The 10761-nt window shown below is 37.8% G+C and overlaps 1 long non-coding RNA gene across 4 annotated transcripts in view; it reads right to left on the bottom strand.

The window, feature by feature from the left end:
• Nucleotides 1-258: 258 nt before the first annotated feature.
• LOC122218285 overlaps nt 259-10761 on the bottom strand; it is a 23332-nt gene continuing 12829 nt past the window's right edge. Inside the window, exons 4-6 of one of the 4 annotated variants that reach the window (XR_006201969.1) lie at nt 9841-9934; nt 1704-1791; nt 259-483 (exon numbers count right to left, since the gene is read on the bottom strand). This is a non-coding gene — a long non-coding RNA (uncharacterized LOC122218285). The remainder of the gene's footprint in view (nt 484-1703; nt 1792-9840; nt 9935-10761) is intronic. The other 3 variants (XR_006201972.1, XR_006201971.1, XR_006201970.1) reach the window with 3 other exon arrangements.

Below are 10761 nucleotides of genomic sequence, written 5' to 3'. Positions count from 1 at the left end.
TCCAATATTCTCCCAGCGTTTGAAGCACGTGGTACTTCAAAGAAATCTCTTAGACTTTTCAGAGTGAGTGGTTTCCATCTAAACTGGCAACTCATTTGTGAGTCTGCAACCCTCCCCCTACTCTGCATAATTAATATTGTAAACAATGTTCATAACCTTCTTTGATATTGGAGTTGGGAATTAAATTTCATTTTAAATGTCTTAAATGAAAACAAAAATTTCATTTTAAATGTTTTCTGCGAATAATTTGATAGTTGATTCTGTAAATGTCATTTTTAATGTATGAATAGCTGTTTCCCCAACAACTGCTCTGGCAATAAGCCACTCCATGCAGCAAATATTCTCTTCATTTTCTGGGATTAAATAAAACAACATATTTACTTTCTTCTTGGTTTGGTTTTTGCTCCCTGTGATGCACTTTGCTAGCTCTGAATTTTAAAAAGGAAGCATAAATTCTGGTCACCTCCTGTTTTCTCACCGTATCTGAAAAAGAAAAAAAAAAAGGATAAATACAAACTTAAAATAAGAAAATAAACTGCCTCTAACTAGTCTGTTACAATTGCAGAAGACAGACCATTGTATTCATATTGCAGGGCTTTCGTAACAAAGTATTTCAAACTAGGTGGCTTAAAACGGCGGGCATTTACTGCCTCATACTTCTGGAAGCCAGTCTGAAATCCAGGCCAGACTATGCTTCCTCTAAATAGGAGAATACTTCTTCACCTCTTCCTAGCATCTAGCAGTTTGGCAGATCTTTGGTGTCCCTTGGCTTATAGATGCATTTTTCCAATCTTCTGTCTTTACGTGGCATTCTCCCTATGTTTGTGTTTTTTGCATTGTCATTTTCTTATAAGGCCAGTCGTATTGGATTAGGGGTCATCCCATTCAGTATGACCTTAGCTAACTAATTACATCTGCACCAACCCTCTTTCTAAATAAGGTCACATTCTGAAATACTGGGGGGTTAGGACTTCAATGTCTCTTTTTTAGGGTGGGGAACATAATCCAATCTATAATACTAAGTACTTTGCTATTAAAAATTCATGGATATTTGTATAGCTTTGTTAATGCCAATTTATTATTAAAAATATTTCTTAGAAGAAAATTTTGGTCTAGCAATTTGAGAGGAAAGCTTGCATATGGTTAAGCAAAATCCCAAGAAAAGTCAGTATCCTGTTAGTCAAAATATATCAAGAAGAGTGAGGTTTAGGGAACAGGTGGATATAGTTCTCTCTTCTCTGTTCATGACCATGCCATCAGTTACAAATATTTGGAAGAAAGAAAAATCTGGTACGTGTGAGTTTCCTGATTGCTACAGGCTGAATTTTGTCCTGCCCCAAAATTCATTAAGTTGAACCCTACCCACCCTGTGATAGTATTTTGAGATGGGGCCTTTGGGAGGTACTTAGGTTTAGATGAGATCCTGAGACCTCTTAATCACTCTGTGTTACCGTATAGAAAAGTTCCATATTCAAGAATCAAACCACTAATCTCTAAGCAACAATGCTTTTCCTCAGTAACACGGTTCTTTTTGGTAGTGGTATAAACACACTCAATGTTGTAGCTAATAAATAAAAATACAAATAAAAAGAATGTGTCTGCCTTACAGAGTCAGGGAGCACCGATGGCTTGGAAGGACTTTCTGGACAATGAGTTGTAAGATTACTGCCACATCACATTGTGAGACTGAAAGCTTGACTCACCCTACTTCTCTTGTCCATAGTTGTCCCAGTTGTAAAAGGAAAGGGATTATGCTAGATGATGTTTGAGGACTCTTTTGTCTCTAGCATCCTGTGAATTTAAAAACTTTTTAAAAATTTATTTATTCTTGAGAGATAGAGAGAGACAGAGCACAAGCAGGGGAGGGGGAGAGAGAGAGAGGGAGACACAGAATCCGAAGCAGGCTCCAGGCTCTGAGCTGTCAGCACAGAGCCCCACGCAGGGCTCAAACTCACGAACCGCGAGATCATGACCTGAGCCGAAGTCGGACACTCAACCGACTGAGCCACCCAGGCGCCCTATCTAGCATCCTGTGAATTTTAAACATTATTAACTATTGATGCTTTTCATGAGAGCAAGTGGTTGAATCCTAGCTCATTTTCTTTTTTTCTGTGTTGGGTTGTTTCAACCCTCTGAGATTTTGTAGTAGACCAGAAATATATTGGACTGTTTTTCCTGACATGAAGGAGGGCAGCTGGTGGAGTAGTTTGTGTCCCTGCCGGGGACGTATATCAAGTATTTCACATTGTTGGGCTGCTTCTGAAGACATTAGGCATCTGAAAGAGATAGTACTAAAATCACTGCTAGGTCAAGACCAGACCGAGAGAAATTTCTTTTGAATCTGCAAATAAAACACATAATGTTTTAACACTTAAGATTTTTTTATTTTAAACAGAGAGAGCACAAGGAAGGGAGAGGCGCAGAGGGAAAGGAGAGAATCTCAAGCACCCCAAGTGTGGAGCCCGATGTGGGGCTTGATCCCATGATCCTGGGATCAGGACCTGAGCTGAAATCAAGAGTCAGATGCTCAACTGAGTGACCCCTGAGCCCCTTCTGAAAGGTACTGAACCTACACTTCACAAAGAAGGATCTCTAGTTCTAAGCATCTGTCTAGCTACTAATCGGTCTGTTTCTATGAGAATAAACAGGTTAGGGGTTCCTGGGTGGCTCAGTCAGTTAGGTGTCTGACTTCGGTTCAGGTCATGATCTCACAATTCGTGGGTTTGAACTCCGTATCAGGCTGTGTGCTGACAGCTCAGAGCCTGGAGCCTGCTTCGGATTCTGTGTCTCCCTCTCTCTCTCCCCTCCCCCACTCGTGCTCTGTCTCTCAAAAATAAGCAAACGAAAAAAATTTTTTAAAAAAGAACAAACAGGTTGGATAGGATAGATATGTGCTATCTCATTTAGTAGTCACTATTATATGCAGCTGGTGAACAATTAAAATGTGACTAATACAAACTAAGCTGTGCTCTAGTATACATCGGAGTTTGAAGGTTTATATGAAAAAAAGAATGTAAAATATCTGATTAAAATTTTGTAATATTGATTACACAATGAAATGATAGTGTTTTGGATATATTGGTTAGATAAATATGCTAAAATTAACTTCATGTGTTACATTTCACTTTAGTAGAAAATTTTAAATTCCATATACAGCCTACATGTCTGTTGGACAACTCTGATTTATAACCTACTGTAAGGCACTTCAGTAAAAACAATATGATTACATTATGTGCTTGTTTTGTTTTTGTTTTTGTTTTTGTTTTTGTTTTTTTTACATTATGTGCTTGTTTGTTTTCTAAAGATTTCATTTTTAAGTAATCCCAACATGGGGCTTGAACTTACAATCCCGAGATCAAGAGTCACATGCTCTCTTGATTGGGGCAGCCAGGCACCCCACATTATGTGTTCGTTGGGTTTTTTTTAAGTTTTTAATGTTTATTTATTTCTGAGAAAGAGAGAGAGCATGAGCCGGGAAGGGGCAGAGAGCAAAGGGGACAGAAGATCTGAAGCAGGCTCTGCACTGACAGCCTGATATGGAGCTTGAACTCACAAACTGTGAGACCTTGACCTGAGCCAAAGTCAGATGCTTAACCCACTGTGCCACCCAGGCACCCCGTGTTTGTTAGCTTTAATTTCACCCTACAAATGGATATTTGAAAGCCAATATTCTGCAGATGTATCTTACAAATATTCCAAATATCTTTCTCTCTAATCAACCTGAGAGGGCTTATGAGTTAGACAGTATTATTATTCCAAATATGTACAGACATACTGTTTAATGGATGCAGAGTTTCATTTTGGGAAGGTGAAAAATTCCTAGAGATAGATGGTTACAGGACGATGTAAACGTACTTAATGTCACTGAACCATACACTTAGAAATGGTTAAAATGGTAAATTTTATGTTACGTGTTTTTGCCACAATACAAAAAAGTTTGACTGGACAGAATGGTGGAGACATAGGGCCTTGGATCTAAACTCTCTGATTCACACCCCTCACCTTCAGGCAGAGTATAATGAAAATTATACTTTTAATTGAAGTGTAATTAACATACAACAGTTTAGTAGTTTCAGGTGTACATCATAGTGACTTACTATTTTTTTACATAAGAAAATGCTAAGTCTAGTTACCACCTCAGGTAGAGTACATCTGAGCAATTCTTAAAAACAAGGATTTATCAGGTTCATGAAAATTTGCTAGAAGTACCTCTGTTGACTTTGCTAACCCAAGACATTCTTTCACAGAGCTAACTTAAATTCTTTCTAAATAGTTTTCTCTTCACTTTTCCTTTTCCTTCCTTTGCAAAAAAAGTATTTCCTGAGGAACTCTACTGTGTGTGGCACTATTTAGGAGATATCATGGAGAAAAAATGGCAGTATATATAGTAATTAAACATAAACGCTTGATGTAAATGCCAATTTTGTCCCCCTATTGTCTATGGGCGCATTAATTAACCTCTCTGTACCCTCAGTTTCCACACCTGCAACATGGGCACAGCAATACTACTCATTTTATACTATTCGTACTGAAGATTTTGTTTGTTCCTCCAGATCCACTGCTCTGCTCTGCTCTGTTCCCGGCTCTGGGAATCTGAGCTTTACCGACTGCATCGATAAACTTCCTTGCTCTTCGGCTTCCATTTGGATTTTGCCAGTGGGGATCCCTGGAGATTAGATCGGGGAGAAGATCCGAGGTAGGTAGGAAAAGAGAGTTTGGTTGTTTTGTTTTTGTTTTTGTTTTAATCCCCAGCTTCCTCCTCCTGTGGGTGCTGCAGAATGGCTGCTTCCCACAGCAAGCTGCCCTCTCCACAGGACTTCCTTTTTCTGAGAGACCACAAATATCCCTCCCTTTATAACAACAAGCCTAGGTGTTGTCACAGTCACATTAACCAGCTACCACTGAAGACATGAACACCAAGAGAGGGGCAGTGCCTTTTGAATAACCCAGCACACGGTTCTGATTCTTCAACATTAGCAGACAGAGCCCAGGAAACATTTTATAGCATGCAAAAGAATTTGAAGATGATTGGGGCGCCTGGATGGCTCAGTCGGTTAAGTGTCCGACTTCGGCTTAGGTCATGATCTCACGGCCTGTGAGTTCAAGCCCTACATCGGGCTCTGTGCTGACAGCTCGGAGCTTGGAGCCTGCTTCAGATTCTGTGTCTCCCTTTCTCTCTGCCCTTCCTCTGCTTGCTCTCAGTCTCTCTCTCTCTTTCTCTCTCCCTATCCCCCCCCCGCCTCTTTCAAATATAAATAAACATTAAAAGAAAAAAAAGAATTTGAAGATGATCCAGTCAGCCCCAGAATGAACGCTATAAAGTATTTCTTATTAACTGTCCTCTCTCCAATGTCTAGTATCTAGTTAGTGCTCCTTCAATATTTAATGAATAAATGAACAAATACTGAAAAAACAGCTCTGAATAAAACCAAAGAGAATAGTGCTTAACACTGACTTCCATTTTATTTTTGTATTATATGCTCGCTGTCTACTTTTAGAAGTTGTTCTTACTAAGCTTGTGGTTAGTGATCAAAATGTTTATTGCTATATACTATGGATAACAATGATTTTGATGGAAAGGAAAATTTCTGATTGCCTTTAAAACTAGCTGGACTTCTTGTGATCTGTATTGAGTTTTATGGGTTTTTTTAAAGCTTCTACTGGAGAAATTTAAAGAATCTGAATTCTGTATTTTGATGTTGTTAATATAACTACTGAATTTTGTTCTTAATAAACTTATATAAATTGCTTAATTAACAAGAAGCAGTAATAAAAAATTGAATAAATAAATTTGAAGCTACCATAAAAGACAAACCTTATCATAGACATAAAGATAAGAAATATGCAAATGTCACTTAAACTACAGAATATCAAGCTGGTGAAAAATTATGTAGCCAAAAAATTATGTAACAATGACATAGGAATTGCTGATTATATTGAGTGAAAAGACAATATAAACATTTTATGTATGAAAGATTATTACAATGTAAGAAAAAAATCCAACAAAAACTTAGGCAGTAATAAAAGCCAATAGCAATCTGGATGGTTGTGTTGTGAATAACTTTTTTTCTTATTTTTAAAGTGTTTTTCCAGGGGCGCCTGTGTGGCTTGGTCGATTGAATGTCCGACTCTTGGTTTCAGCTCATGTAATGATCTCACAGCTTCATGAGTTTGGGCCCCAAGTGAGGCTCTGTGCCGTCTGCATGGAGCCTGCTTGGGATTTCACTCTCTCTGCCCCTCCCCTTCTCATGCACACAGGATCTCTCTTGCTTTCTCTTTCTCTCAAAAAATAAATAAACATTAAAAAAATAAAATAATAAAATGTTTTTCCAAATTTTCTAATATAAGCATATATTATTTTTATAATGAAGAACATTAAAGTGTAGGAAATCTACCCTTTAAAATACAAATAATTTTGAAAGCTTATGAAAAAATTGAAGACACAAAAATATGGAAAAAGATTCCATGTTCCTGGATGGGAAGAACAAATATTGTTAAAATGTCAATACTACCCAAAGCAATCTACATATTCAATGCAATCCCTATCAAAATAACACCAGCATTCTTCACAGAGCTAGAACACATAATCCTAAAATGTGTATGGAACCAGAAAAGACCCCGAACAGCCAAAGCAATCTTGAAAAAGAAAACCAAAGCAGGAGGCATCACAATCCCAGACTTCAAGCTATACTACAAAGCTGTAATCATCAAGACAGTATGGTACTGGCACAAAAACAGACACTCGGATCAATGGAACAGAATAGAGAACCCAGAAATGGACCTACAAACGTATGGCCAACTAATCTTTGACAAAGCAGAAAAGAATATCCAATGGAATAAAGACAGTCTCTTCAGCAAGTGGTGGTGCTGGGAAAACTGGACAGCAACGTGCAGAAGAATGAACCTGGGCCACTTTCTTACACCAGACACAAAAATAAATTCAAAATGGATGAAAGACCTCAATGTAAGACAGGAAACCATCAAAATCCTCGAGGAGATAGCAGGCAAAAACCTCTTTGATCTTGGCCACAGCAACTTCTTACTCAACACATCTCCAGAGGCAAGGGAAACAAAAGCAAAAATGAACTACTGGGACCTCATCAAAATAAAAAGCTTCTTCACAGCAAAGGAAACAATCAGCAAAACTACAAGGCAACTGACAGAATGGAAGAAGATATTTGCAAATGACATATCAGATAAAGGGTTAGTATACAAAATCTATAAAGAATTTATCAAACTCAACACCCAAAAAACAAATAATCCAGTGAAGAAATGGGCAAAAGACATGAATAGAGACTTCTCCAAAGAAGACATCCAGATGGCCAATCGACACATGAAAAAATGCTCAACATCACTCATCATTAGGGAAATACAAATCAAAACCACAATGAGATACCACCTTACACCTGTCAGAATTGCTAACATTAACAACTCAGGCAACAACAGATGTTGGCAAGGATGCGGAGAAAGAGGATCTTTTTCATTGTGGGTGGGAATGCAAGCTGGTGCAGCCACTCTGCAAAATAGTATGGAGGTTCCTCAAAAAACTAAAAATAGAACTTCCCTATGATCCAGCAATTGCACTACTAGGCATTTATCCTAGGGATACAGGTGTGCTGTTTTGAAGGGACACATGCACCCCCATGTTTATAGCAGCATTATCAATAACAGCCAAAGTATGGAAAGAGCCCAAATGTCCATCGATGGATGAATGGATAAAGAAGATGTGGTATATATATATATATATATATATATATATATATATATATATATATATATAATGGAGTATTACTCAGAAATCAAAAAGAATGAAATCTTGCCATTTGCAACTACGTGGATGGAACTGGAGGGTATTATGCTAAGTGAAATTAGTCAGAGAAAGACAAAAATCATTTGACTTCACTCATATGAGGACATTAAGAGACAAAACAGATGAACATAAGGGAAGGGAAACAAAAATAATATAAAAACAGGGAGGGGGACAAAACAGAAGAGACTCATAAATATGGAGAACACCCTGAGGGTTACTGGAGGGGTTGTGGGAGGGGGGATGGGCTAAATGGGTAAGGAGTACAAAGGAATCTACTCCTGAAATCGTTGTTGCACTATATGCTAATTGATTTGGATATAAATTTAAAAAAATAAAAACAATTAAATTTTTAAAAATATATAAAATATAAATAATTTTGGGGTGCTTTGCGGCTCAGTGAGTTAAACGTCCAACTTTGGCCTAGGTCATGATCTCACGGTTCTTGTGAGTTCGAGTCCCACATTGGGCTCTGTGTTGACAGCTCAGAGCCTAGAGCCTGCTTCAGATTCTGTGTCTCCCTCTCTCTCTGCCCCTCCTCTGCTCATGCTCTGTCTCTGTCCCTCTCCCTCTCTCAAAAATAAACATTAAAAAATTTTTAAAAATAAAATAAAATACAAATAATTTTCTTCACAAAAGGAAAAAATATGTAGGCCACAGACAAATAAATGTAAAATTACTCTTTAGGACTTTGATCAAAAGGATAAATATAGGGATGCCTGGGTGTCTCAGTCAGTTAAGTGTCAGATTCTTGGTTCAGCTCAGATCATGATCTCACAGTTTGTGAATTCAAGCCCTGAGTCAAGATCTGAGCTAACAGCATGGAGCCTGCTTGGGATTCTCTCTCTCTCTCTCTCTCTCTCTCTCTCTCTCTATCTCTTGCCCACTTGCACACACGTGTGCACTCTCTCTCTCTCAAAATAAATAAATAAACTTAAAAAAAAAAAAAGGATAAATATAGCACCCAAAACTGACTTTTTCAGGCTTCTACTGAGCTTACAAATCCCATTACATGAAAAATCCACAGTTAATGTCCTCAGTGGGGAAAACCTGAAAACTTTTCCTCTACAGTCAGGAACAAGACAGGGATGTCCACTCTCACCACTGTTCATCATAGTGCTGGAAATCCTGGCCTCAGTAATCAGGCAACAAAAAGAAATAAAAGGTATTCAAACTGGCAAGGAAGTAGTCAAACTTTCACTATTTGCAGAGGACAGGATACTCTCTATATAGAAAACCCAAAACATTCTGGGGCGCCTGGGTGGCTCAGTCGGTTAAGCATTTGCCTTCGTCTCAGGTCATGATCTCATGGCTCATGAGTTTGAGCCCCCCTGTTTCCCTCTCTCTGCCTTCCCCCCAGTAACACATGAACTCTCATTCTCTCTCTCTTGAAAATAAATAAACATTAAAAAAAAAAGAGAGAGAGAGAGAGAGAAAGAAAACCCAAAAGACTCCACCAAAAAACTGCTAGAACTGATACACAAAATAAGTAAAGTCAGAGAGTACAAAATCAATATACAGAAATCTATTGCATTTCTATACACCGATAATGAAGAAACAGAAGGAGAAATCAAGGAATCAATCCCATTCATAATTACACCAAACACATTAGATATCTACGAATAAACCTAACCAAAGAGGTAAAAGATCTGTACTCTAAAAAGTATAGAGCACGGATGAAAGAAATTGAAGAGGACACCAAAAAAAATGGAAAAACATTCCAGGCTTATGGATTAGAAGAAGAAATATTGTTAAAATGTCTATATTACCCAATGCAATCCCTACCAAATCCCATTATTTATTTTATTATTATTCACATTTTTATTTTACTGAAATTTTATTATATTTAAAGCATAGCTGGATAGCACAATTTTGATCTATAGAGTTAGTGGCCAGCTACTCTGTGATGAAATAGCAAATGAAAAGGATTTGGATTTGTAATAAGGAAGCTTCTTGTCTTCTCTCTCTCTGTTTCTTCTAGACTACTGGAAATGTTGACCTTCTGGATGCAATAGGTAGGGTAACAAGTTTACCGGAAGCTGTTCTGTCAGAGCTGGTTGAGTGCTCCAAGGGAAAGGAAACAGAGCCAGGGTGGTTGCTGTATCAGACCAGAATACTCCAACTTCCCTGTGAAGATGAACCAGATGCTTTACGCTTTTAAGCAAAAATGCTTAACATTTTCACTTCATCTCGCAAAATCACTATTTGTGGGTCAATGACTGGAGGTAGGGGTTAGTTCATTGTTAACTTTCCTTTTAATTTTTACTTTTTAAAAAAATTTTTAATGTTTTTATTATTTATTTATTTTGAGAAAGAGAGTGGGGGGAGGGCCAGAGAGAGAGGGAGAGAGAGAATCCTAAGCTGAGAGAGAGGGAGAGAGAGAATCCATGCTGTCAGTGCAGAGCCAGACTCCGGGCTTGATCTCAAGAACTGTGAGATTATGACCTGAGCCGAAATCAAGAGTTGGACTATCAACTGACTGAGCCACCCAGAAGCCCCAGCTTTCTTTTTAAAAAGTAGATTGTAAAACTTCTGAAGTCCAGGTAGAGTAATGAACAGATAGATGATCTTAGACAATTCCCTTGAATGGACTAGGATTCAAACTTGAGTTTCAAATGTCAGAAGGAAGTAACCTGATCTCTGACTTTCAACCGGTAGCTGTTGGAGTCCCAGCCAAGTCTATCTCCTGATCACGTTGAAATCTATAAGAAGATGGAAGAGATTGAGGTATACCATCATTTCCTGAAGCCCTACGATGTATCTCTAGTGTATACATTTCTATTTTTTCAATCTCTAGTACCTAAGCCTCTGATAAATTTTCAAAATAAGGTACAATCATGACCCATAAGTATTTATAAGCTAATAATTTATTTCATATGATGTATAAGATAAACACATGTCGAAGATTTTATGTAGCTCATTAAATAATGAGAGAACTGGGAAATCTGTTAAAA

The sequence above is a fragment of the Panthera leo genome, chromosome B1 (assembly GCF_018350215.1).
Source record: "Panthera leo isolate Ple1 chromosome B1, P.leo_Ple1_pat1.1, whole genome shotgun sequence".
Taxonomy (NCBI): domain Eukaryota; kingdom Metazoa; phylum Chordata; class Mammalia; order Carnivora; family Felidae; genus Panthera; species Panthera leo.
Note: the sequence above shows the minus strand (reverse complement) of the source record. Positions and strands in the feature narration are given on the sequence as shown.